This window comes from Neophocaena asiaeorientalis, unplaced genomic scaffold (genome assembly GCF_003031525.2).
Source record: "Neophocaena asiaeorientalis asiaeorientalis breed wild unplaced genomic scaffold, Neophocaena_asiaeorientalis_V1.1 scaffold194, whole genome shotgun sequence".
Taxonomy (NCBI): Eukaryota; Metazoa; Chordata; class Mammalia; order Artiodactyla; family Phocoenidae; genus Neophocaena; species Neophocaena asiaeorientalis.
This window is the reverse complement of record NW_020172638.1, coordinates 2,808,120-2,834,199: the sequence shown is the minus strand read 5'-3', so window position 1 is coordinate 2,834,199 and position 26,080 is coordinate 2,808,120. Positions and strand designations below refer to the sequence as shown.

The 26,080-nt window shown below is 45.8% G+C and overlaps 1 long non-coding RNA gene across 1 annotated transcript; it reads right to left on the bottom strand.

Moving 5' to 3' along the window:
- Positions 1 to 3,983: 3,983 nt before the first annotated feature.
- Positions 3,984 to 14,860, bottom strand: LOC112395981 (uncharacterized). The gene is made up of 3 exons (XR_003002477.1): positions 14,806 to 14,860; positions 5,206 to 5,270; positions 3,984 to 4,020 (listed from the first exon to the last, which is right to left on the bottom strand). It is a non-coding gene; the product is annotated as an uncharacterized LOC112395981 (long non-coding RNA).
- Between the last annotated feature and the right edge of the window lie 11,220 nt (positions 14,861 to 26,080).

Genomic DNA, 26,080 nt, shown 5'->3' with positions numbered 1-26,080 from the left:
TGTGCCACAACCACTGAGCCTGCGCTCTAGAGCCCATGAGTCATAACTACTGAGCCCACATGCCGCAACTACTGAAACCCACACACTTAGAGCTCATGCTCCACAACAAGAGAAGACACCGCAATGAGAAGCCCGTGCACCGCCATGAAGACCCAACAGAGCCGTAAATAAATAAATGTATTTTTTAAAAAAATAGTTTGCTTTTGTGATTATTTAGACATGTGAACCCCAAGAACCACAAAGTGTTAAGAATCCAGCTGCCAATGCAGGGTACACAGGTTTGAGCCCTGGTCCGGGAAGATCCCACATGTCGCAGAGCAACAAAGCCCATGTGCCACAACCACTGAGCCTGCGCTCTAGAGCCCATGAGTCATAACTACTGAGCCCACATGCCGCAACTACTGAAACCCACACACTTAGAGCTCATGCTCCACAAGAGAAGCCACCGCAATGAGAAGCCCACACACCGCAATGAAGACCCAACAGAGCCGTAAATAAATAAATAAATAAATAAATGTGTTTTTTAAAAAAATAGTTTGCTTTTGTGATTTAGACATGTGAACCCCAAGAACCACAAACTATGAGAAAACAAAGTCCCATCTTCAGCAAGTTCGCCAGCTCTGACAATTTAATACTTTTAAAATCTATCCACAGGCATAAGATGGGCAAAAACATAGTCATATAATACAGCAGGGACTAATCATTATCTCCCAGTATCGCCTTCCTCCTTTTAGAAATGGAACGCTTCCCTCCCTCCATGGTAGACGTAATAATGCCTCCTCCCCCCCCACCCCCGCAATATGCCCACATTTTAATTCCCAGAACCTGTGAGTATGTGACCTAACCTGGCAAAAGGGACTATGCAGATGCGATTAAGTTGAGGATCTTGAGATGAGGAGATTATCCTGGATTACCTAGGTGAGCCCAGTGTAATCACAAGGGTCTTTAAAAGATGGAAGAGGGAGGCTGAAGAGCCAGAAAAGGAGACATGACGACAGAGGCAGGGACACCAAATGCTGGGCAGAATGGGAGCAGCAGAAATGTTTACACTCTGGGAACACACATTGTGAAAACCAATTAGGCATCCTCTTCTAAAGCTCACATCCTCTCTCCTTCAATGAATACAGCGTTCTCTCCTTCATTCATTAGTTTATTCGTCCACTCCTTTGTTGGGAACATGCTGGTACAACCACTTTGGAAATCCAGCAACTTGCAACCCAGCAAAATCACTCCTTGTCATACACCTTTCAAAAACGTATTTCACACGGGCACCTGGAGACATTGACCAGCATGGTGATAGGACGTCCATTCATAGTAGCAAAAATGGGAAACAATGCAAAAGTCCATCACCAGGGGAAAGGAAAAAGATACAATGGCACATTCAAACAATGGAAGATCAGACAGGGAAAAGAAATGAAGTACAAAATGAGAGACAGCAAGTCACAAGTCTCTGTGTGGTGTGGATGCCGGTTATATAAAACTAAAACCAAGCAAAACCAGACAATATGTTTTTAGGAGATACATATGGAAATGATCAAACTATTTCTTAAAAAGAAGGAAAAGATGATTTTTTTAAAAGGCTCCTGATGCTTGCGTCCTCCAGAGAAGGCAGGAGGAGAGGACGGAGCCAGAGCACATGTTGAGGGATGGGTGCCTGAGTACGTATTTTATACTGACGCTACACGCTGTCCACAGGACATGTGGTCTGTGTGTATCAAATATCCTATCAGCTTTCAAAACCGGTTCTAATGCACAGCACCCCCGTGAAAAGGTCTCAGAGAGCACTGTGTGAAGGAAGGATTCTCACATTGGTTCGAATAGAGAAGAGACGAGACAACCAAGTGAACTCAAAAGACTGCACCACAGCATGTGTGCCTTGCCGCCTCGTCAGCAACAATGGCATCACTGAAGCATGTCATTGTGTCTCTTATTAGTGTTGATTTGAGCTTTATTGGGTTAATTTATCCTTAATTTGTGAATCTGTTACAGGTTTATACTTCCAAATGAGCTAAAAGCAAAAGGAGTCTGTATCTAGTTAAGTGCCTATTTTTCAAGAAGCATCATTATTGAAAAGTTTAAGGTAATTAAAAAAGAATGAAATTCTGGCACATGCTTCAACATGAATGAACCTTGAAGACACCACGCTAGGTGAAATAAGCCAGACACAAAAGCACAAACACTGTATGAGTCCACTTAAATGAGGTCCCTGGAGTCAAGCTCATAGAGACAGAAAGGAGAATGCTGGTTGCCAAGGGCTGGGGGGAGAGGCAAACGGGGAGTTGCTGTTTAAGGGATACGGAGTCTCTGCTTTGCCAGATGGAAAGAGTTCTGTGGATGGATGGTGGTGATGGCTGTACAACAATGTGAATGTACTTTATGCCACTGAACTGTCCACTTAAAAATGGTTAAGATGGTAAATTTTAGGTTCCATATATGTTACCACAATAAAAAAAAAAGACTTCAGTGGTAAATTTTCTGTTATGTATATTTTACTGCAATTAAGTAAATAAATAAATAAAAGCTAATAAACATTTTTTAAAGTTCAAGGCAAAAGAGGGTTTCTTGGTAAATACTTCCCTGGTGAAGGGAACTTCAGCCTTACTCATTTGAGAAAGACTGTTCTCTTTGGTTTCTCTAGACCTGCAGTGAGGAGGGAGTTTCAGAGACACTGACTAACAACTGTTATCTCAGAGAGCTGTCTTCTAACTGGATGTGTGTTCCTCAAATGGATATCTTTCCTTTTGGGGAGAAACAAAACTTGTTCAAACGAACACCCTTTGGTTTAACTGCTTATTTCATCGTGTGGTTCCTGAAATGATCACATCACAATCTCCCACGCAACTAGGGAAATGAAAGTTAGCGAAAATGTGTCATTGAGGGGAGCTTTAGATATCTCCAAGTCCCTCAGGTTATCGGATCTCACACCTAACAGGCGCTCAATAAAGACTTGTAGAATCTAACTGAATTCCAATATACGGCAGTACTGAATCAAGTGTCTTGTTTGTCCTGCCAGTGCAGGCCAGTTATGTTCATAATTTGAAACTGAAACAAAGGGAGAAAGGATACGGTACCCTTTAGCTACCAAGGTTTCCTAACACGTGTTATTATAAAGTTTAAAAGTTTCACAGACACTTGGCCTTGAAAGGGCATCATAAATATTCAGCTCCTTTGTGGCCAGGTACACGAGCAGGCATTTGACATGCACGTGGTGGTTGAGGAACGAATGCTTTACACAATGCTGTGCATTAACAAAACTGATGCGTCAAGAAGGCAGGCTTCGAGATGGTTCTCCCAGCCTGGATCCTGGGGTTCTAGCCACCCTTATCTGATGCCCTTTGAAGCCAAAAGCCCAATTTTTTCAGGGGAGTGTATCACAATGACACAAAGCTAAGCTAGGAAATCACAGGACGGTTATCACAGCCACGACCTTTCCCTCGTCAGCATGGGAGTTGGACCCATATCCCAGCCAAACGTGAAGTCCCATTGAGGACACAGGGCCTTTGGGACGCAATTCTCCCTGTGGTTCTGGAAAACAAAATCCCTTTAAAATGCCAGTCTGGGTGTGAAGTGGAAGGAGGGAGGGAGGGAAGGGGGAAAGAAAGAGAAGAGAAGGAACCAAGTCCTTGAGGGTTTTACCTTTCACTGTGTATTCCCTATTCTCATGCCTGAGCACTGAACCAGGATTAATCATCTCAGAATGGCGTGATGAATACGAACGCGTTGTGGAATAGGAAAGCCCCACCAGCAGTCTCCTTCAGAGATGTCTCCCTCTCTCCCCTCTCTCTCTGTCTCTGTCACTCACACACACATGAGCGCGCGCGCACACACACATACACATACACACACACACACACACACACACACAGCATAGAAGGGATGATAAGCCATATGAGCAGAGTTTCTTGAACTAAAACTGAAAGCAAACACAGGAATGGCAAGTACCCTGCCAATGCACATGTAATGACTCTCATGGACTTACCATCATATTCATCAGCATGGGCCATTCCAGTCATTTGGAGGCTACGGAAACAAAGAATGGATGTGGAATGTCACCCTGTGTACAACCTGATTTCCTTAAAGGATAAAAAGGAAAATAGTGTCCACGCATCCTTACTTATAATATCAAGATTATGGAAGCAACCTAAATATTCAGATGGTAGGGAAATGGTTACATAAGTTAAGATTCAGGAACTCACATATTCAGCTACTACAAACACTAGCTTTGGAGATGACTATGAAGTAAAAACGAACAAACAAACAAAAGAACCAGGATGTACAATTATATATACTACATATATTAATATTATCCATATATTACATTATCTTCAAGTATATAGTAATAAGTCTAAAAAGACATACACCAAAATAAAATGAAAGTGGTTGTACTGGGGTACTGTATGAGGGCTTGATTTAAATTCTCTTGCTTCCAGACTCCTTTGACTTTGCAGGGCTCTTAGGCATCGACATGGCCACCACCATGACCTCCCCTTAATACTCTGCCGTGTGGCTGGGACCAGAAGACATTATTTAAAGAGGATTTTACTGAGTCTAGAGGGTAGCAGGAAGGGAAGAACTAGGCATACAACAAAAAATAATAATAATAAATTTTCCCGCTTCCTATTTTCTAAACTCTATTATAGAGTCACTATATATTTATAACAACAATTTTTTTCAAGGTTAGAGAATATTGGAACTAGAATAAGACACACCCATCCTAGAATCTGCCCCTCCCCTCAGTCAGGGATGGAGCCCTCTATGCCATCGTAGGAGAAGAGGTTATCCTTTAAGACAACCGCCCTCAGTGGCAGGGTAGCTGGTCACCCGGTCCCTGAGGGGTGGGCAGAAGCCCTTCCCGCACATCCTCATGTGGCCATCTTGACCTTAGACTGCACTGAATACACGAGCTTCACCCAGCTCCAGCAGCGCAAAGGAGGCGGTGCTATCAGCTGAAGATGCTGAGGCAGGGGCAGTACCATGTGGGCAGGGCTTAGAGGGAGAAATGGGAGGGCTGTGAGGCAGGGGGGATTTCAGGAGAGAAAGGGGCTTGAGGGAGAGAGTGTAGGCAGAGGGGGGCAAGAGACCTGGGACAGAGTAGAAAAAGAGAAGAGAGAAGGCGGGAGGGCGGAGAGAGGCGGACAGCGGACACAGCAGCCACAGTCCCCTGCCCCCTTCACCGACATCACCCGGCTCCAGCGGTTAACTCACCAGGCCAGGCGGTGGCTGTTTTTCACGTCTTCATCTTTTCCTCCATTTAAAAACCCACAGGCTCCCTAAAAGAGCTAGACAATGTCACAAATGCACCCTGCCCCCTGTCACAAATGCATCGACCCCTCCAAGTGCCCCCAAAGTCACATCCACACTTTTTTAAGTGCTGCCAACTCAAAAGAAAAAACCAAGATCAGTCACACGACTCAGGGTCTCAAAGGGTAAAAACAGCCGTGATTTGCTCGGAAGCATATCGGTGCCCAGCAAGGCCAGGAGCCGCCCCTCAGGGGAGCCTTGTGAGGGGGACTCCAAAGGTGGCCAGATCACCCTTGAAGGATCACCCTTGAAGGCACCACCTCACACCAACCGCCCCTTTGTCAAGAGAAAGCCAGGAAAAGTGGGCACAGGGCACCTTCAGGTATGCTGGCTTATGGCTTTCAAGCATCCGCATGTATCGCACCTGCCCCAGGAGTGGCCCCCAGACATCCCCATCCCCGAGGGACAGGGCTGCGTTCTGGTCAGGACTGTCCCAGCACCTAGCATTCACCTGGCACCGAGGAGGCCCTCCTTAAACACTGACACAGGACTGGAACCAGGCAGTCCCTTGCCTCACAGATGTGGGAGAACAGCAGCCACTTGTGTGTCTCCAGGGGGTGACACCCTCCATGGGGCTCGGAGTCACCCTAATGGGAATCTGGAACTGGGATCGAATCAAGTAACTCTGAACAAGAGGTTGGAACTGTGGCACGTACCCCATGAGTGACTGCACAAAGAAAGGGGACAGTGGGCTTCCCTGGTGGTGCAGTGGTTGAGAGTCCGCCTGCCGATGCAGGGGACACGGGTTCGTGCCCCGGTCCGGGAAGATCCCACACGCCGTGGAGCGGCTGGGCCCGTGAGCCATGGCCGTTGAGCCTGCGCGTCCGGAGCCTGTGCTCCGCAACGGGAGAGACCACAACAGTGAGGGGCCCGCGTACCGCAAAAAAATAAAAAGAAAAAAAAAAAGAAAGGGGACAGGGGCAGGGAGGAGAGATGGCAGAAGGGCACACCGGGCAGCTGGCCCATCCCTGGTTCTGGGACTCCTTGGGGCCTTTGGGCTACACGAGAGGCCCCTGTGGCCCCAGAATAAGCCCCTTTTTCAGATTAGCAGGCTCTGCTTGGCTTCCTCACTTGAAGAAAGTCCTTACTACACACACGACATCAAAGTGGGAAGACATCTCCTAATTCAGTTCAGAAGTGAGGTCGAGATCGTGTAAGATGCAGGTTCAGCACCCAGCTCAGTTGAGATCAGGAGTGCACGGCAGAATTTCCTGGAGAACGCTTCCACAATCCACCTGTCTCCCCACCAAAGTCGGATGGGGAGAACCCAGGCACAGGGTTCCCATGCACATCCCCAGGGGAAAAGATCACCAGCTAGAAAGTCCTCCCATGGTCAATTAATCAAGAAGTGAAGTGGAGGGGGCGGGAGGATAACAGAAATACCTATCTGCTGGTATAGGCACCAAGTCTCCCTGGAAGAATTCACGGGAAATATCAACAGTATATGGGGAGAGTCACTGGATAGCCGGAGGACTGGGATGGGAAGGAGACTTTTTAGTGACCACTGTTCACCTTGTGAATTTTGAGTCATGTGGATGTATAACCTATTCTAAAAACTAACTCTAAAAAACAATTTAAACACTTCTCCGGCAAGCAGCTGCAGTGTCTCTGCCCAGCAAACATGAAACAGGGCAAACTGCAGCCCCTTTCAAATTGTTTCTTCAACTGGTGACACACCTACCTGCCTTCTCCCCTCTCAACGCCACCCCCAACCAAAGCTAATTACTTTCATTTCATTTCATTCCCGACAAAGGTAGCAATTAAGCCAAAAAAAAGAAAAAAAAGGTCACTGTCAATTAACAAACACGTTGCCCAACCTGCCTTAGGTACCACTGATGAGCTAATTGACGGACGTCTTTGGGTTTGCACCTCTGTGCTCCATCTAATATTTTATTGAGAACAAAGGGCCACTGAGAAATCACTGGTTAAATGGTGAAAACTGTCCCATTTTGTTCAAGTTGTCAAGAGGTTTTGTGTGTGTGTGTGTGTGTGTGTGTGTTTAATGATCAAAATAGGAGAAAGGCAAAGCCCGTTTACAAAGTTATTCATGACCAGTGAATTTCGCCAAGTGAGCACGGAAACTACTCAAGCAGAAGGTAGCCAAAGGTAGCATCCAGAAGGGTCTGGCGCAGAAGATGCGGATCCACGGAGAAGCTGGCTGTGGGGCAGGGAAAAGCGAGGCCAGGGCAGACTTTCCCAGCTCTCATCCCAAACAAGGTTCAAGCACCTCCTTCTAGCCCCAGGCGCAAAAATGAGAACTAGCTGGAATAATTAGAGTCGGATCCATGGAGAAGCTGGCTGTGGGGCGGGGGCGGGGGGGGAAGCGAAGCCAGGGCAGACTTTCCCAGCTCTCATCCCAAACAAGCTTCAAGCACCTCCTTCTAGCCCCAGGCGCAAAACTGAGAACTAGCTGGAATAATTAGAATCTAGAGCCCGCGAGCCACAACTACTGAGCCCACATGCTGCAACTACTGAAGTCCGCCTAGAGCCCGTGCTCTGCAACAAGAGAAGCCACTGCAATGAGAAGCCCACACACCGCAATGAAGAGTAGCCCCCGCTCGCCACAACTAGAGAAAAGCCCGCGTGCAGCAACAAAGACCCAATGCAGCCAAAAATAAATAAATATTTAAAAATAAAAATGAATGTGATATACAGAAAAACATTGAATTGCACACTTTAGACGGGTGAACTGTATGATATCTGAGTAATATCTCAATAAAGCTGTTTAAAAAAACTTACCAGGGGAACAGGCTGCAGAAAGCACCTCACTGGGGGGAAGCGGGAGCCTGATAATTATTGAGCACCTATACAGGTGGCTGGTTCTCTCATATTGAAAGGGAGCTGGGCTCTGCAGCTGGGGGCTCATGTCACTTTGCCTCTCTGAGTCTCAGTTCCATCATCTGATGGTGTGGGCCATGACTGCCAAGGGCCCTACCAGCATTTTGGTTCCAGGGACCCATGCGTGGGTGGCAAAAGGACTCATCATCTGTCACCCAGCATATAAGCACATCCCACTAGGAAGGCAAAACATCAGGGGAGCCACACATGCAAGAAGCAAGTTCAACAACTTCACGACCCAGGTATGGACAGAAGGGGATCAAGAGCTGTATTAAGACACTTTCTACTCAAAGGACAAAACGGTGATGGTGAAGAAGTGCCAAAGAGTCCTGCTCTCCAGCGACTTCTTGGTTCATTCATAAAACAAAGGCTGTGGCCACAGGGGAAAACCTTATGTTCCAGAGCAGCTGAGGATGAAGGAAGGAAACAATGCTTTGACCATCTGTGTAACGCCCAGAGCAGGTTTCCCCAGCACTCGGGCCGGATAACCGTGGTGGGGCTACCTGTGCCTTGCAGGACGTGGAGCAGCGTCCCTGGCCTCTGCCCACCAGATGCCAGTAGGCTGCCCCTTCCCCACCAGCTGCCACCTCCAGACACTGCCAAATGTCCCTCCACACATGCAAGAAGCAAGTTCAACAACTTCACGACCCAGGTATGGACAGAAGGGGATCAAGAGCTGTATTAAGACACTTTCTACTCAAAGGACAAAACGATGATGGTGAAGAAGTGCCAAAGAGTCCTGCTCTCCAGCGACTTCTTGGTTCATTCATAAAACAAAGGCTGTGGCCACAGGGGAAAACCTTATGTTCCAGAGCAGCTGAGGATGAAGGAAGGAAACGATGCTTTGACCATCTGTGTAACGCCCAGAGCAGGCTTCCCCAGCACTCGGGGCCGGATAACCGTGGTGGGGCTACCTGTGCCTTGCAGGACGTGGAGCAGCGTCCCTGGCCTCTGCCCACCAGATGCCAGTAGGCTGCCCCTTCCCCACCAGCTGCCACCTCCAGACACTGCCAAATGTCCCCTGGGAGGGGGGAGCAGAATTGCCCCTGGTTGAGAATCACTGCCAGAGAGAATTTGCTATCTTAAACTTGTAGATCTTTGTTGAAGCCATGTGACACATGTGGCACTACCCTTCTCACCCACTGCAGTGCAAGCCACCGTGAACTGTCAGCAAACAGACCTTGTCATCACTAATCAGTATCAGAGTGATACACTGAGAGAGACGTGACTGGCCCATTGCTGGCGTGGGAGGTGGAAGGGAGCCATGAGCCAAGCAATGTGGGCAGACTCTAGAAACTGGAAAAAAAAGACAACAGAAAAGGGGCTCTCCCCCTAGAATCACTGCCAGAGAGAATTTGCTATCTTAAACTTGTAGATCTTTGTTGAAGCCATGTGACACATGTGGCACTACCCTTCTCACCCACTGCAGTGCAAGCCACCGTGAACTGTCAGCAAACAGACCTTGTCATCACGCTCTGCCTGGGGGATTTTACAGAAGTGCACACACACTCCTGGCGGCCAATAGCCTCAGAGAATTTCAAACAGCAACTGTACTTGGGTGAAAGGGTTATTCATTCATTCATTCATTCATTAACATATGGCACTTACCGTATGCCAGGCAATGAGCCAGGGCAGTGTAGTTGGGGACACCCAGTCAGAGATGAACAGACTTAATACAAGACGAAGTGTTGTACAGAAACCTTTGGAACAGGCCTCAAAAGATGAATAAGGGGTGTGGTAGGCTGAATAATACTCACCCGCAAAATGTCCACATACTAGTCCCCAGAACCTGTGAATATGCTACCCTCCGTGGCAAAAGGGACCTTGCAGATGTGACTAAGGGTCTTCAGATGGGGAGGGTGTCCTGGATTATCCGGGTGGGCCCAGTATAATACAACAGTCCTTATAAAATGAAGGCAAGAGGGTCAGAGTAAGAGAGAAGGAGATGTGAGGACAGAAGCAGAGGCTAGAGTGATGAGGCCACAAGCCAAGGAATACAGGCTGCCTTTAGAAGCTGGAAAAGGCAAGGAAATGATTTCTCTCTTGGAGCCTCCAGAAGGAAACACATCCCTGCCAACACTTTGATACCATCCCAGTAAAACACATTTTAGATCTCTGACTCCCAGAAGTGTAAGATTATAAATTTATGTTGTTTTAAGCCACTGGGTTTGTAGTCATGTTAAAGCAGAAAGAGGAAACTAATACACGGACACTACAAGGCAGAGAAGAGAGTGAAATCTATTCCCCATCAAGAGAATGACATGGGAGAGGCTCAGAGGCCTGAACAAGCATGGCACAGAAGAAGGCAAGGGTGACTACTCAGCTTCATGAAACCTTTGCTAAGGCATTCAGGATGGAAAGCATCTGCAGAACAGTCAAGGCATGGGGTCAATTCCAGAAACATTTGGGACTTGACTGCCCTTTGGAAGGGGCTGAGATAGGGGCAGGGGGAAGGAAGAAGAGGCAAGGCAATGAGCAGATACCGATGGAAATGACAGGATAGGTGGTAATACCCGCAACGACATGGGGAATGAATGAGTCAGGATGGGTGTTATGGAGGAGAAATGCTGAGCTCAGTTTGCAGCAGGCTCTGTTTGAGATGTCTAGGACACACCTGGGGGAAGTTAGCTAGGTGGTCAAGAATAATAATGAACTCAACCAACCTTAATTTTAGGCTTACCACGAGCCAGGCACAGGGACACAATGACCAAACAAATGCAGCTCATGCCCTCCTTAAACGTGGAAGAGAGAGGCAGAAGAATCAGTATCAGAGTGATACACTGAGAGAGACGTGACTGGCCCATTGCTGGCCTGGGAGGTGGAAGGCAGCCATGAGCCAAGCAATGTGGGCAGACTCTAGAAACTGGGAAAAAAAAACAGAAAAGGGGTTCTCCCCTAGGCCTCCAGAAGGAAGGCAGTCCTGCCAACATCTAGATTTTAGCCTGATGAAACCTTGCTGGACTCTGAACTCCAGAACTTCAAGATAATAAACCTGTGGTGTTTTAGGCACCAAGTTTGCGGTAATTTGTTACAGCAGCAATTGGAAGCTAATACAGGCAACCAGGTATAGAAAATCACAAACAAATATCAAAAACCCTCATAATGCTAATAATATATTTTTAATGCCCCTTGTAAAGATGACGGAGGGGGAAAAAGGGATGATGGGAAACACCTGTGTGATACTCCAAGTGACTAACACTGAGATGGGCCAGCTAGCGTCACTAATGCCCAGGTGCTGGAGGTGGTTTGGCTTGGACTGGATTCATGGATGAATCAACACTGAACTGTTCTAGTAACTCCAGGAGAGGCTTGTTCTGAACTAGGAGCACATTTTTCTCCTTCTCTGAGGTCTTATGTCACTTATAACAGCATCTTATTTTATGACCAGAGTGCCCATGTACCCGCGCCCTCTGGACCTCAGCTTTCTCATCTGCAAGGTAATGAGGTTCTACACTTGACCTTGACCATGCATCAGAACCCTCTGGAGGGCTCATGAATACACAGATTTCTGGGCTCCACCCTCAGAGTTGCCCACTCAGTGGGTAGAATTGGGGCCAGAGAACTGGTATCTCTAACAGGATCCGGGGAGGCTGAAGCAGCTGACCAGGGGACCACATTCTGAGAACCACAGCATTAGAGACCCTCCTTCTCTCACACTGAAAGGATTCCAGTACTTTGCTGCCCTGCACCTTTCCCATTAAGGGCCGTGCTGCTTCTTGGTTCTCAGCAGCTTGTTCTGTTCCTCTGGATCTATCCCGGGTAGAGCATGTGAGCTGTCCATTCTCTGAATGCTGGGAACAACAGTCCCCAGACTGGAGCTGGCCGATGTTAAGGAAGTCACCCCCGAATATACCTAGATAGCCACTCTCCCCACCCTATCACCTCCTACTCGCTGCCCCCACTCATCGCATACTTGACATCCTAGCCAACTTGCACAGTTCAACTCAAACACAGTCTCCTCAAAGACACTGTCCTTACCCCTCTGCAGCCTAAGTCAGATACCCCCTCTCTAATCTCCTTTCAGGAGACCCACCTGGGCTTATAATTACACATCGTTGTAAGTACTGCACTCAAGCCCACCTCTCCCACTAGACTGAGAAGCCCAAGCTGGCAGGTCTGTGTGTGCTGTGCGCCTGCCGCTGGCACAACACTGGGCACAAAGCAGGAGGTCAATAAATATTGGACGGATAGTAGCACTGCAACGAAGAGTAGCCCCCGCTCGCTGCAACTAGAGAAAGCCCGCGTGCAGCAACAAAGACCCAACGCAGCCAAAAATAAATATATTTTTTTTAAAAAAAACAACAATTACAAATACGAAGGTTAATCAGAGAATGTCAGTAACACAAGAAGAACTGAAGCCGTCTGAGAAGAAATAAGCAAGGTCTGTGCAACCAGGAGGGTAGCAAGGCTTTGCCCCAGCCATGATGGATGGAAGGTAGTAAAGTAAAGGTCATGATTGATAAAGGTGGAGTCTTTTCTTCCATTTCTAACTGGAGCCTGTTTGTGGAGGCAAACGTTATACTCATTTTAGTTTTAGCTGATTTAGCATAAAGCAGTCTAGCACCACCAATACGATACAGTGCTAACGACAGTCCAAACTTTGTTGTTACTCTGGAATTCTTTCAATGGAAATCCTTCGCTGGGTTTGCACATCCTCCACAACTCACAAATTTCACTGGTAATAATATTTGTGCAGCTGTAGTTACAAGACCCTTTCCCTGCATCTGGCACTGAAGGCATCTCCCCGCAAACTCAGATGGCACATTCTGACTGGGCTTTCGTAAGAGGCCATTTCACAGCTAACTGGCTTCATTTCAGTGTTAGAGATTTGATACTTTGCAGTTGTTTTTCAGATCAAAGACTATGTAATACAGCTTTACTGTGTTATCCATCAAGGGAAAAATCCTTATCAGATCCGGTAAGAATGGAAGTATATCAAATTGATAAACTGGACAAATCTTCTGAAAACCAAAGAGATACGGGAGACTGGGGAAGGGGAGTGTGCCTGTGTGTACACACACACCTGCTTCAGAAACAGCACTGTTAGGTGTCTCCACTGGAAGACATACAGAATAAATTGTTAAATACCTGTACTTCATCACAAATACACTGCTGAAGATGCTTAAGAAAACAGCACGTGATCTTTAGCCCCCAAACTACTACCAGCATCTCAAATCCCACTCTAAACATTTTACCTCCTCATTCATTCACTCATTCATTCATTGATTCAATAAATATCTATTTAGGGCCTGCTCTGTGCCAGGTACCAAAGAAAACAGTGCTGAGCAAAACAGTGCAACACAGCAATGTCCCCATGGTCATGGAGCTTACAGTAGAAGACAGAAATGTTAAACTCAAATAAATATGTAATACTGCCAATTTTTTTTAAGGAGAAAGGGTAACAGAAAGGAACTGATTTAGACTGGGAGTGGTGCAGGGATCAGAGAAGGGCACTGAGAAATAAGTGACATTGAAGTTGAGAGGCCGTCAGATCGTCACCACTATGGAAAAGGAAAACGATTTATGGCAAATGACCACAAATGGGATTTGAACTTTGCCTGTCAACAACTGACAGGGTTAAACCTCCCCACTTCCAGTGCATCTGTCTTCACGAGCCTCCCAAGACTGCTGGCTGATCACTGTCTGACTCGCCTACCTAAATCCTATGACCTGAACACAGAAAGGTCTCACTTCACTATGATTTATTATAATCTACAGTCTTCCTATGCTTGGCCTAGAAACACCCTAAAGTAATCTGCCAGAGGCATGAAAACAGATTGGCTGCCAGCAAGAATATTACCTGGGTGAGCCAAACATTAGCCCTGGCACTCTCAAGCCCATTGCCCAATAAAGTGCCAGGTCCTCTGGGCAACGTGGCTCCAATACTCCTGGGTCTATACCAGATGGGACCCAGGGGGCCTCACAGTTAGTTGCCTACTTGGAACTGATCTTCGACCAGTAAATCAAGGACTAAATCACCGTTTCCAGTTCCCCAAGCCTGCAGACTTAGAGGATGTGGGAAGTGGCCTTTGAGCATCACCGAGCGGAGAGCTTGCCAGGCTGGAGGAATGCAGGCTGGCAGAGAGGGGGTCAGGGCTGGGAGGAAGAGGGACGCTAAGGGAGGCGGGTCAGGCGCTCCGGACCCGAGGACCGCACGCCAGGCCGGGTACTGGGGCGTTTCCCGCCCCCCACCACGTCATCCCCCCGCAAAGGCACCCGGCCCCCGGCCGCCCCGAGATCCCGCGATTCCGGCTTCCCCTGCGGCGAGGCCAGGCGGGCACATCAAGCCCTGCGCAGGGCCGGAGCCCACCAGCTCCTGGTACCTGCGTCCCCAACGCAGAGAAAGGCACGCCGGGGGCGAAAAAATGGCCAAAACTCTCCCCGCCCACCCGAAAAGCCAACCACACCCCCCGCATCCCTCAGCCCCAGCCGCCCCGGGCCGGTCCCCGCGATCCTCCGCCCAAGCCCCCGCGGGGTTCCCGTCGGCGCCGCTCAGGGACGCGGGCGCGAGTGGGAGTGAATGGGGGCTGCGCGACGCAGGCAGCGTGCCCACAGCGGTGTCACCAGCTGGGGCCCTGCTCCCGGGGCGCCCTCCTCGGCTCCGCGGTCCCGGGACAGGCGCGCCGCCCCCAGGCTGAGGTGGGCACCCGGGCGCCCCCCACTCACCCATTGGCGTCGAGCCGGGCCTGGCCGCCGAGGCAGCGTGAAAGTTAGCGGAGGCTAGAAGGGGAGGGATAGGAGCGAGGGGAGCGAGGGGGAGGAGGGCGCGTCCGAGTGTAGTGGTGGCACGTGGGAAAGGAGGTGGAAGGAGCCGACCCCGAAGGTGCGATGTGAAGTGGAGGACAGGCTGGGGGAGGAGAAACCATGGGAAGCTGAGGGGTCGAACACCTGCTGAGTGTGCTAACAGGTAACCCCGGGGTGTCGAGGCAACCCAGAAGAAGGCTTCACAGAGGGGGCTGTTGGGAAGGAGAGGGGGTTCATCCCATGGAGGGAGAGAAACGCTATTTCCCTTCAGTGCAGCGTGGGTACGGCAGGCCAGGTGCGAGTTCGGCTTGTAGGAGGTGGTGGGATGGAGATGCAGAAAGAGAAACGAAGCCGGTGGGCTGCATCGCCCCACACCGACCTTCATAGGGACCCCTAACCCCGCACCCAGATGCCTGGGTCAGGTGGGGTTCATTGCTCAGTGATGTTCCCAGGCTCTCATGTTCCGAGGAATCCACTGAGGCGGTTCCTCCCCAACAGGCATCACTGTGCCATATTGACCCCCAGACCTGGGCTGGCTACCCTTGAGTGGGCACTAAAATAAAAACGGAATTCGTGGTAATTCACGGGTAACTCACAAGCTCCTTTTGGGGTCCATTCACTACCACACTTTTCACCATACTCTGACAGCCACCACATTCATTTACCGTCTCGTTATTTCCTTTTCCCTTTCCACCATCTGGTGGTAGGAAGAGATAGTGAAATAGATGGGAGACATTCAGGAAGAGAGAAAATAAAGACAATAAAGAAATTAAATTTTTTAAAGAAATTAAATTATTAGCCCCTGAAAAATGGAGGAGGCTGAAGGTTAGTGGATCCACAAGTGACAAATAAAAGCTGACCCCTTACCCAATATACGCTGTCTCCATGCCTCACCTATAATGTTGGGGCAACTCTTGTAAATTGGTTACATCCTGGGATTTCTGCAAAAAGGTGTACTTATAATTGTTTCATTAGCTTAAAAAAATATTCAAAGTCAGGGTCTTTACCAACGAGAGATCAGTAGCATCATCTTTCTAAATACTTTGTGTGTGTGTCAGAGCAATCTAAACAAGAGACTAATCAAGGGGCAGAAGACCCATCCAACACGGCTCCTGAGAAAGTGGTAGTGACATCACTGACAGACTCCTATGGAAGGGATTAAAGAACATGGAAATTAAGAATCTGAAGCGTTGAAGGCACAGATGAATGCTCAGCTAGACTTGCTCCAGGCGCCATGGCACCTCACTCATTATATGCCTTGCATATCAGGGCGATGAGACCTTGTGATATGATCTTAGAGCTGACAGACACTGAAACTCATAGAGCCTGGCTAAGGCCCACTGTTACTGGGACTTTTGTTCCTTGAACCCCACCCTAAAACAGCAAACTGGTGGCTGAACTCTGTAGGGAAAAAAACAAAAACACATCAGCAGCGTGTCTTATGTCCTGTCTTAATCTGATTCACCTCTGTCCTACTTGGAGAAGACAATCTTCTTTACTTGTTCTCCCAGCTTCAGACCGGCAAAGACAGACGACCTGAACTTTTGTGTCTTGTTTTGGCTCTGGTCTATTTCAGAACATATGTTTTCCTTCTTGACCCAGAGTCCTGTGTCCCTACTCCTTGATCTGGGTATGCTTCCTACATGGACAAATTTGTCATTTTATCACAGAAGAAAAACTGACAGCGACAATATTTTTGAAAATTCCTGAGCTGTGCTCTCATTTTAATGCCTTAAGTAAACTAAGTTGTATCAGTTCTATCCATAACACTATAGACTTTTTTCATTTTGAATTGCTCTAAATTATAAAGATGGACATTCCTTCCCCTCCACCCTGCCCCCCACTTATTGTTTGTTTGCTCTAAATTATAAAGATGGACATTCCTTCCCCTCCACCCCCCCCCCACTTACTGTTTGGTTCTTCTGAATTATTCCTATTGTCCTTTCATTTCTCCTTTGAGAAACTTTTGCTGACTAGCACAGGAAAGTTAAAATCAAGATTCAAATCCAGCTGCTGATAAGAGTAGATGTATAATTCCTCATCCTGCCTCCCTCTTACGAAAGTATCTTTTAACAGAAATAATTAGTGCACTATTTCAAATTATGTGAATTCATCTCATGAATATGACTAGAGAAATACAATCGTATTTAATACCACATCTTTGTCCCACTGAACTCCCATTTCTACCAGAGTAAATGAGGCATTTGGGGGAATGGAGAGTAGCTGAACTGTCACACTTAAAAACGCCGTCACATGAAAAGGCCCCACTGTGTCACTCAGTGGGGATAACATTTTGGGTGCAGTGGAAGGCATTGAGCCTCTGCCTGTGTAGCGCTCACAGCCTGTCACACTCTCGCTCTTGGACTTGACATCTGTAATTTGCATGTGATGAATGATAATTTGCTTTGATAACCTTTAATATCATCTTTACATTAATATAAATTACATGCGGAGTGCTTTACAAAAGACAGTCATTATCTGGTGCTTCTGACGAGCTTTATGGAGAAATGTAGAAACCTCATGGTGCCAGAAAATAGGAAGTGATCAATAAAAATGACGGGGCAAGTCAAAAGGTCATCAAAAGAGCTCCCAAAGGCCAAAGCTGGAACAACCCAAGGAATAAAATAAATAATGATTTTATTGGATTATAACCCAAAGAATAAAAGTCCTGTCCCTATGGATATAAATAAATAATTGACTAAATAAATACGTCAGGGAGAGGAGCCAAGTCTTCCTTACTGAGGAATTCCAATTAATAAATAGAAAGAAATGAGGGAAAGAGAAAATCACCATTGAGAACACCACAGTAATGTTTAATGTGGACATGACGCCCCTCAAATTCTCAAACGGGTGGGTGCAAGTTTAAGGAGAAACCCTGCAGACAGCGTGTTGAGCAAGCGGTCAAGGCTCCGTGCTCACAGTTTTGAGGCCGGCTTTTCCCGCCTTCCTTTGCATCATGCATACTGGGTTAAAGGTCACCTGCCCAGATCAAGCCACAGAGATAACTTCTCGCTCGCTCTATCCGGTTGACTCCGCTTGATAACCACTCATAGAATGACCCACTCATCGCCCATTTTATCTTTTTCATTGAATCCTTCGCAATACATCTAAGAAAACTGGTTTTACCAGCTCTACGGAGACAAAAACTAATCAACTCAGAGAAGCAGATTGTTTAAAAAACTAAACTATGATTATTTTTACAAAGTTTGTAGGAAAGGCTTGCTTTGTAAAGGAAAACACAAAGGAAGTAAGTAGGAGATGAAATGTGCTCTCCCACCAGACCATAAAACAGGAATAGGCGTTCTTGTTAACAAATCCAAAGTATGCCTGAGTAACTGACTTCAAAGTTGATCAGTCAGAGGAACTTGCCTCTAAAACACACAACAAGAGCCCCAGTGTACAGACTAACTTGCCAAGAACATTTTCCATCCTTTTCACAACACTGCTTTGTCTAAGAAAATAGGAAATTGGGAGAACAGTCCTAGGAGATTAACAAACAACATGGTTTCTACTATTTTCTACCTACTCTACCTGGCCTCCTTCCCCCCAAGGTTACAAGGGGTCCTGTGCAAAGAAGGGCATTTTCACAATTAAAAGGCGAATCAAGTGATATTCCCAAAAAACTTCCAAAAGCATTGGACATTAATTTAAGATCATGTGTGTGAAATATGCATTGTAATAAATATACACAACTTTAAATAGAGTAATTGGCGTTTAACATCAGAATAAACCATCCCGACAGGCCAATTTTTTTAAACAGGAGCTAATCAACAATAGGGGGCTTTATGCCATTTGCAGCAACATGCATGGACCTAGATATTGTCATACTGAGTGACGTAAGTCAGACAGAGAAAAACAAATATATGCAGATTCTAAACAACAAATGATAACAAATGAACTTATTTACAAAACAGAAACAGCCTCACAGACTTACAGAACCGACTTATGGTTACCAGAGGGGAAGGGTGGGGGGCAGGGAGGGAGGGATAAACTGGGAGTTTGGGATTGACATGTACACACTGCTATATTTAAAATAGATAACCAACAAGGACCTACTGTACAGCACAGGGAACTCTGCTCAATATTATGTAACAACCTAAATGGGAAAAGAATTTGAAAAAGAATAGATACATGTATATGTATAACTGAATCACTTTGCTGAAGAAGAATAGATACATGTATATGTATAACTGAATCACTTTGCTGTACACCTGAAGCTAACACAACATGGTTAATCAACTATACTCCAATATAAAATAAAAAGTTAAAAAAAAAACCAATAGGGAGCTTTTGATCTTACCAGTAACGAAGATTTAAAAGTAGGGATTTCTCAGAGGCCCCATCACAGACTGGTGTTCTGTTGGAGCCCCGGCACTCCAGACAGAAGGAAGGACACGTGAGAATGCTCAGAGTCTGGGGAACAGATGATCTTGCAAGGCAGCTTGTGTGGAAAGGGCGGGAGTGTGGCCAAAAGTCTGATTGGAGGAGGTCTCTGCACCAGGCCCAGTGTGAACAAGACCCTGCCGGCCATGGGAGGAGCACAGGTTTCCAAGCGGACCGATTTCAGGAAGGTAACTGATCACCCCACAGAAGCGGGACTGGAGGAAGGAGAGCCTGAAAACAGGAGGCCATGGACAAGCCAGAGATATTAAAGGCAAGAAACGTGATGGCATTGACACTGACTGCAAGAAGAGGTCACGTTCTAGAGTTGTTTGTGAACCACATTTGACAGATCTGGTGAGGCAGTGGATTTGGAGAGAGGGTAGGGAACACAGATGGAGGAGTTGAAAGAAAGATTTTGTTAGCTGGTTTGGAAGCTGAGTAGACAGAGAGATCAATCAAGTGGAGGAGGAAGCCATTGCGGGTGGGGAGGAGATACTGAGTTCAAATCTGAATCTTCTTAAGAGTGAATACAAAAGGGAATGAAGCAGTGATCCATGCTACAGCATGGATAATCCTTGAAAACCTGATGCTAATTGAAAGAAGCCAGATATAAAGGACACATAATCATGTGATTCTGTTAACATGAAATGTCTAGAACAGGCAAATCTAAAGAGACAGAGAGATGATGAGGGGCTGGGGGAGAGGACTGGGGGAATTGGGGAGTGACTGCTAATGGGTGATTAACAAACAACATGGTTTCTACTATTTTCTACCTACTCTACCTGGCCTCCTTCCCCCCAAGGTTACAAGGGGTCCTGTGCAAAGAAGGGCATTTTCACAATTAAAAGGTGAATCAAGTGATATTCCCAAAAAACTTCCAAAAGCATTGGACATTAATTTAAGATCATGTGTGTGAAATATGCATTGTAATAAATATACACAACTTTAAATAGAGTAATTGGCATTTAACATCAGAATAAACCATCCCGACAGGCCAATTTTTTTAAACAGGAGCTAATCAACAATAGGGGGCTTTATGCCATTTGCAGCAACATGCATGGACCTAGATATTGTCATACTGAGTGACGTAAGTCAGACAGAGAAAAACAAATATATGCAGATTCTAAACAACAAATGATAACAAATGAACTTATTTACAAAACAGAAACAGCCTCACAGACTTACAGAACCGACTTATGGTTACCAGAGGGGAAGGGTGGGGGGCAGGGAGGGAGGGATAAACTGGGAGTTTGGGATTGACATGTACACACTGCTATATTTAAAATAGATAACCAACAAGGACCTACTGTATAGCACAGGGAACTCTGCTCAATATTATGTAACAACCTAAATGGGAAAAGAATTTGAAAAAGAATAGATACATGTATGCGTATAACTGAATCACTTTGCTGTACACCTGAAGCTAACACAGCATGGTTAATCAACTATACTCCAATATAAAATAAAAAGTTTAGGGCTTCCCTGGTGGCGCAGTGGTTGAGAGTCTGCCTGCCGATGCAGGGGACATGGGTTCGTGCCCCGGTCCAGGAAGAGGCACAACAGTGAGAGGCCCGCATACCACAAAAAAAAAAAGTTTAAAAAAAAAACCAATAGGGAGCTTTTGATCTTACCAGTAACGAAGATTTAAAAGTAGGGATTTCTCAGAGGCCCCATCACAGACTGGTGTTCTGTTGGAGCCCCGGCACTCCAGACAGAAGGAAGGACACGTGAGAATGCTCAGAGTCTGGGGAACAGATGATCTTGCAAGGCAGCTTGTGTGGAAAGGGCGGGAGTGTGGCCAAAAGTCTGATTGGAGGAGGTCTCTGCACCAGGCCCAGTGTGAACAAGACCCTGCCGGCCATGGGAGGAGCACAGGTTTCCAAGCAGACCGATTTCAGGAAGGTAACTGATCACCCCACAGAAGCGGGACTGGAGGAAGGAGAGCCTGAAAACAGGAGGCCATGGACAAGCCAGAGATATTAAAGGCAAGAAACGTGATGGCATTGACACTGACTGCAAGAAGAGGTCACGTTCTAGAGTTGTTTGTGAACCACATTTGACAGATCTGGTGAGGCAGTGGATTTGGAGAGAGGGTAGGGAACACAGATGGAGGATTTGAAAGAAAGATTTTGTTAGCTGGTTTGGAAGCTGAGTAGACAGAGAGATCAATCAAGTGGAGGAGGAAGCCATTGCGGGTGGGGAGGAGATACTGAGTTCAAATCTGAATCTTCTTAAGAGTGAATACAAAAGGGAATGAAGCAGTGATCCATGCTACAGCATGGATAATCCTTGAAAACCTGATGCTAATTGAAAGAAGCCAGATATAAAAGGACACATAATCATGTGATTCTGTTAACATGAGATGTCTAGAACAGGCAAATCTAAAGAGACAGAAAGATGATGAGGGGCTGGGGGAGAGGACTGGGGGAATTGGGGAGTGACTGCTAATGGGTACAGAGTTTCCTTTGGGAGTAACAAAAACGTTTTAAAATTGATTGTGGTCATAGTTGTACAACTCTAGGAAGACACTAGAAAACTAGATTAGATTATACACCTTAAAATAGGTGAATTGATAGTATGTGAACTATATCTCAACAAAGACTGTTGTATATTTGAAAAGAGTGGGACCTCCCTGGCGGTCCAGTGGTTAAGACTCTGCTTCCGCTGCAGGCGGCTCAGGTTCGATCCCTGGTCTGGGAACTAAGATCCCAGCATGTCACTTGTCGGGCTTCCCTGGTGGCGCAGTGGTTGAGAGTCCGCCTGCCGATGCAGGGGACACGGCTTCGTGCCCTGGTCTGGGAAGATCCCACATGCCGCGGAGAGGCTGGGCCCGTGAGCCATGGCTGCTGAGCCTGCGCGTCCGGAGCCTGTGCTCCGCAACGGGAGAGGCTACAACAGTGAGAGGCCCGCGTACCGCAAAAATAAAAAAAAAAAATTGATTGTGGTCATAGTTGTACAACTCTAGGAAGATACTAGAAAACTGTTAGATTATATACCTTAAAATAGGTGAATTGATAGTATGTGAACTATATCTCAACAAAGACTGTTGTATATTTGAAAAGAGTGGGACCTCCCTGGCGGTCCAGTGGTTAAGACTCTGCTTCCGCTGCAGGCGGCTCAGGTTCGATCCCTGGTCTGGGAACTAAGATCCCCGCATGTCACTTGGTGCGGCCTATAAGTAAATAAATAAATAAAATAAAAGAGTGATAATGGGGGCAGAGTTTCAGTTTGGGAAGATGAGAAAGTTCCAGAGATGGATGGAACAATGTGAATGTACACTACATTCACATTGTTCCATCTGAACTATGCACTTAAAGATGGTTGCAATGTTAAATTTTATGTTTATCTTACCACAATAAAAAAAGAGAGAGTTACTGCATTTGTGGGGCCTGGTGGGGATGGTTTTCCCTGTGTTTTGCCCCCTCCATTAACAGCCCCACATTACTTCCCAAACAGGACATCAGTATTGCAATAACTGCTACCCCATCACCCTCAGTGTCACCTCTTCAGGATTCAAGAGAAACCACAGCCAGTGACCTGAGCTGAGGGTGATGAGCCACGGCCACACCCCAGGTTGTGAACACAGCCAACCCAGATGGGTCCTCAAGCCCCAGACACCACAGGACTTAATTGAAAAGCCTCTGAACCAGGCGCCCAGTTACAGGTGTACCTCGTTTTACTGCACTTTGCTTTATTGCACTTCACAGATACTGCATTTCTTACAAATTGAAGGTCTGTGGCAACCCCGCCTCGAGCCAAGTCCATTTACCCCCTATTCCCAACAGCATTTGCTCACTTCATGTCTCTGTGTCATGTCTGTGTAATTCTCACAATATGTGAAACTTTTCCATTATTATTATATTTATTATGGTGATCTTTGATGTTACTAGGACTTGCTGGAGGCTGATGGTTAGCATTTTTTAGCAATAATGCGATAGCACACTTAATAGACTACAGTATAGTGTAAACGTAAGTCTTATATGCACTAGGAAACCAAAAAATGTCTGTGACTCATTTGATTGAGATATTTGCCTTATTGCTGTGGTCTGGAACCCAACCAGCAATATCTCTGAGGTCTGCCTGTAATAAGGTAGCGTGAAACCCTTTTCTGGCACAACTTCTTGTTATATAGAGCCAGTCAAATCAAGTTCCTCTCCTCAAAAATAATTACAGGCCAGCCGGAGGCAAAAGTGGGAAGTAAATCAAGTTCATCTTTGTTTGGCTTTTTGTCTGTTTGTTTGTTTCTACTTTTTTCACTTTTTTATTGAAGTATAGTTGGTTTACAATGTTGGGTTACTTTCAGGTATACAGCAAAGTGATTCAGTTATATATACATATTTTTTCAGATTATTTTCCATTATAGATTATTACAAGGTACTGAATATAGTTCTCTGTGCTATACAGTAGACCCTTGTAGTTTATCTATTTTATGTATAGTAGTTTGTATCTGTTAACCCCATACTCCTAATTTATCCCTCCCCCCTCCCCTTCCCCTTTGGTTACCGTAAGTTTGTTTTCTGTATCTTTGAGTCTGTTTCTGTAAGTGGTGTTGGGAAGGCTGGACAGCCTCATGTAAATCAATGATATTAGAACACTCCCTCACACCATATACAAAAATAAACTCAAAATGGTTTAAAAACCTAAATTTAAGACATGACACCATAAAACTCCCAGAAGAGAACATAGGCAAAACATTCTCCGATGTAAATCGCAGCAATATTTTCTCAGATCAGTCTCCCAAGGCAAAATAAATAAAAGCAAACATAAACAAATGGGACCTAATCAAACTTAAAAGATTTTGCACAGCAAAGGAAACCATCAAGAAAACAAAAAGCCAACCAATGGAACGGGTGAAAATATTTGCAAATGATGCAAATTTCCAAAATACACAAACAGCTCACACAACTCAATATTGAAAAACACAACCCAATCAAAAAATGGGCAGAAGGGCTTCCCTGGTGGCGCAGTGGTTGAGAGTCCGCCTGCTGATGCAGGAGACACGGGTTTGTGCCCCGGTTTGGGAAGATCCCACATGCTGCAGAGTGGCTAGGCCCGTGAGCCATGGCCGTTGAGCCTGCGTGTCCGGAGCCTGTGCTCCGCAACGGGAGAGGCCACAGCAGTGAGAGGCCCGCGTACCGCAAAAAAAGAAAAAAAAAAGGGCAGAAGACCTAAACAGACATTTCTCCAAAGAAGACATACAGACAGCACATGAAAAAAATAATCACTAAGTATTAGAGAAATGCAAATCAAAACCACAATGAGGTACCACCTCACATGGGTCAAATGGCCATCATCAACAAGTCCACAAATAATACATGCTGGAGAGGGTGTGGAGGGACTGCACTGTTAGTTGGAATGTAAATTGGTGCAGCCACTATGGAGAACAGCATGGAGGTTCCTCAAAACACTAAAGACAGAGCTACTGTATGATTCAGCAATCCCACTCCTGGGCATATATCCGGAAATGAAAACTCTAATTTCAAAAGACACATGCAGGACTTCCCTGGGGGCACAGTGGTTAAGAATCCGCCTGCCAATGCAGGGGACATTTTTTTTACTGCAGCAACGAAGACCCAACGCAGCCTAAATAAATAAATAAATTTATATAAATAAATAAATTTATTTTAAAAAAAGATATACCACTGAAGCCTTCACACTTAGAGCCCATGCTCTGCAACAAGAGAAGCCCCTGCTTACTGCAGCAACGAAGACCCAATGCAGCCTAAATAAATAAATTTTATATAAATATAAATAAATAAATTTATTTTAAAAAAAGATGCATGCACCCTAATGTTCATAGCAGCACTAGTTACAATAGCCAAGACATGGAAACAACCCAAGTGCCCATCAACAGACAACTGGTTTAAGATGTGAAAAAAAAAAAAAAAAATATATATATATATAATGGAATGGAATACTACTCAGCCATAAAAAAATGAAATAATGCCAATTGCAGCAACATGAATGGACCTAGAAATTATCATACCAAGTGAAGTAAGTCAGACAAATATTATATCACTTATATGTAGAATCTAAAAAAATAAAGACAAATGAGTCTATGTACATGTTTGTTCGACTTTGAGTCCCCTGTTCGTTTTTTTCCCTGGGCTACAGGGGTTCTTAAAGTGTGGTCCCCAGAGCAGCAGCTGCTACAGCGGCACATGGGAACTTAGCAATGCACACTGTGGACCCCTCCCCAGGCCTTTTGAATCTGGAACTCTGTGGGGGCCCCAGTGATCCAAGTTTGAACCAGCCCTCTAGGGAATTATGATCCAGCTCAAGTGTGAGAACCTCGCTGGACCTCAGCTCCCTGGAGCCCAGATGACCTGTGTGGTCGTCTGACAAACTGGTTGATCCTTGAAAATGGTCGCAAGGGAGCTACCAGCGACACACACCTCTGAGCCGGAAAAACGGATTTGGTGTTTATTATCATTACAAAAGTAATAACTGTTCATTTTTTTTTAAATTTTTTAAAATAAAACAAAGATATAGTACAGAAGGTGAAAATCTTCCATAAGTTCACAATTATTGGTTATTACAGAGATAATTGATAATCACTATTAACTTCTGATGGAATATTCCTTCAGGCATTTTCTAAATGTATAATGATACTAAGATATATGAAGATTTCCACACACTATAATTGTATTTTTTTTTTTTTTTTAGTTTGTGACTCTCTTTGGTGCTCTAATGATAGAAAATGAGAACCTTGGGGAGGAAGGACTTTTGTCTTGGAGGATTCCCAAAACACCTTTTCCTTTTCTCATAAATTCGATTGTGAAATATTAAACCTGTCTGGAACAGAACTCTTTGA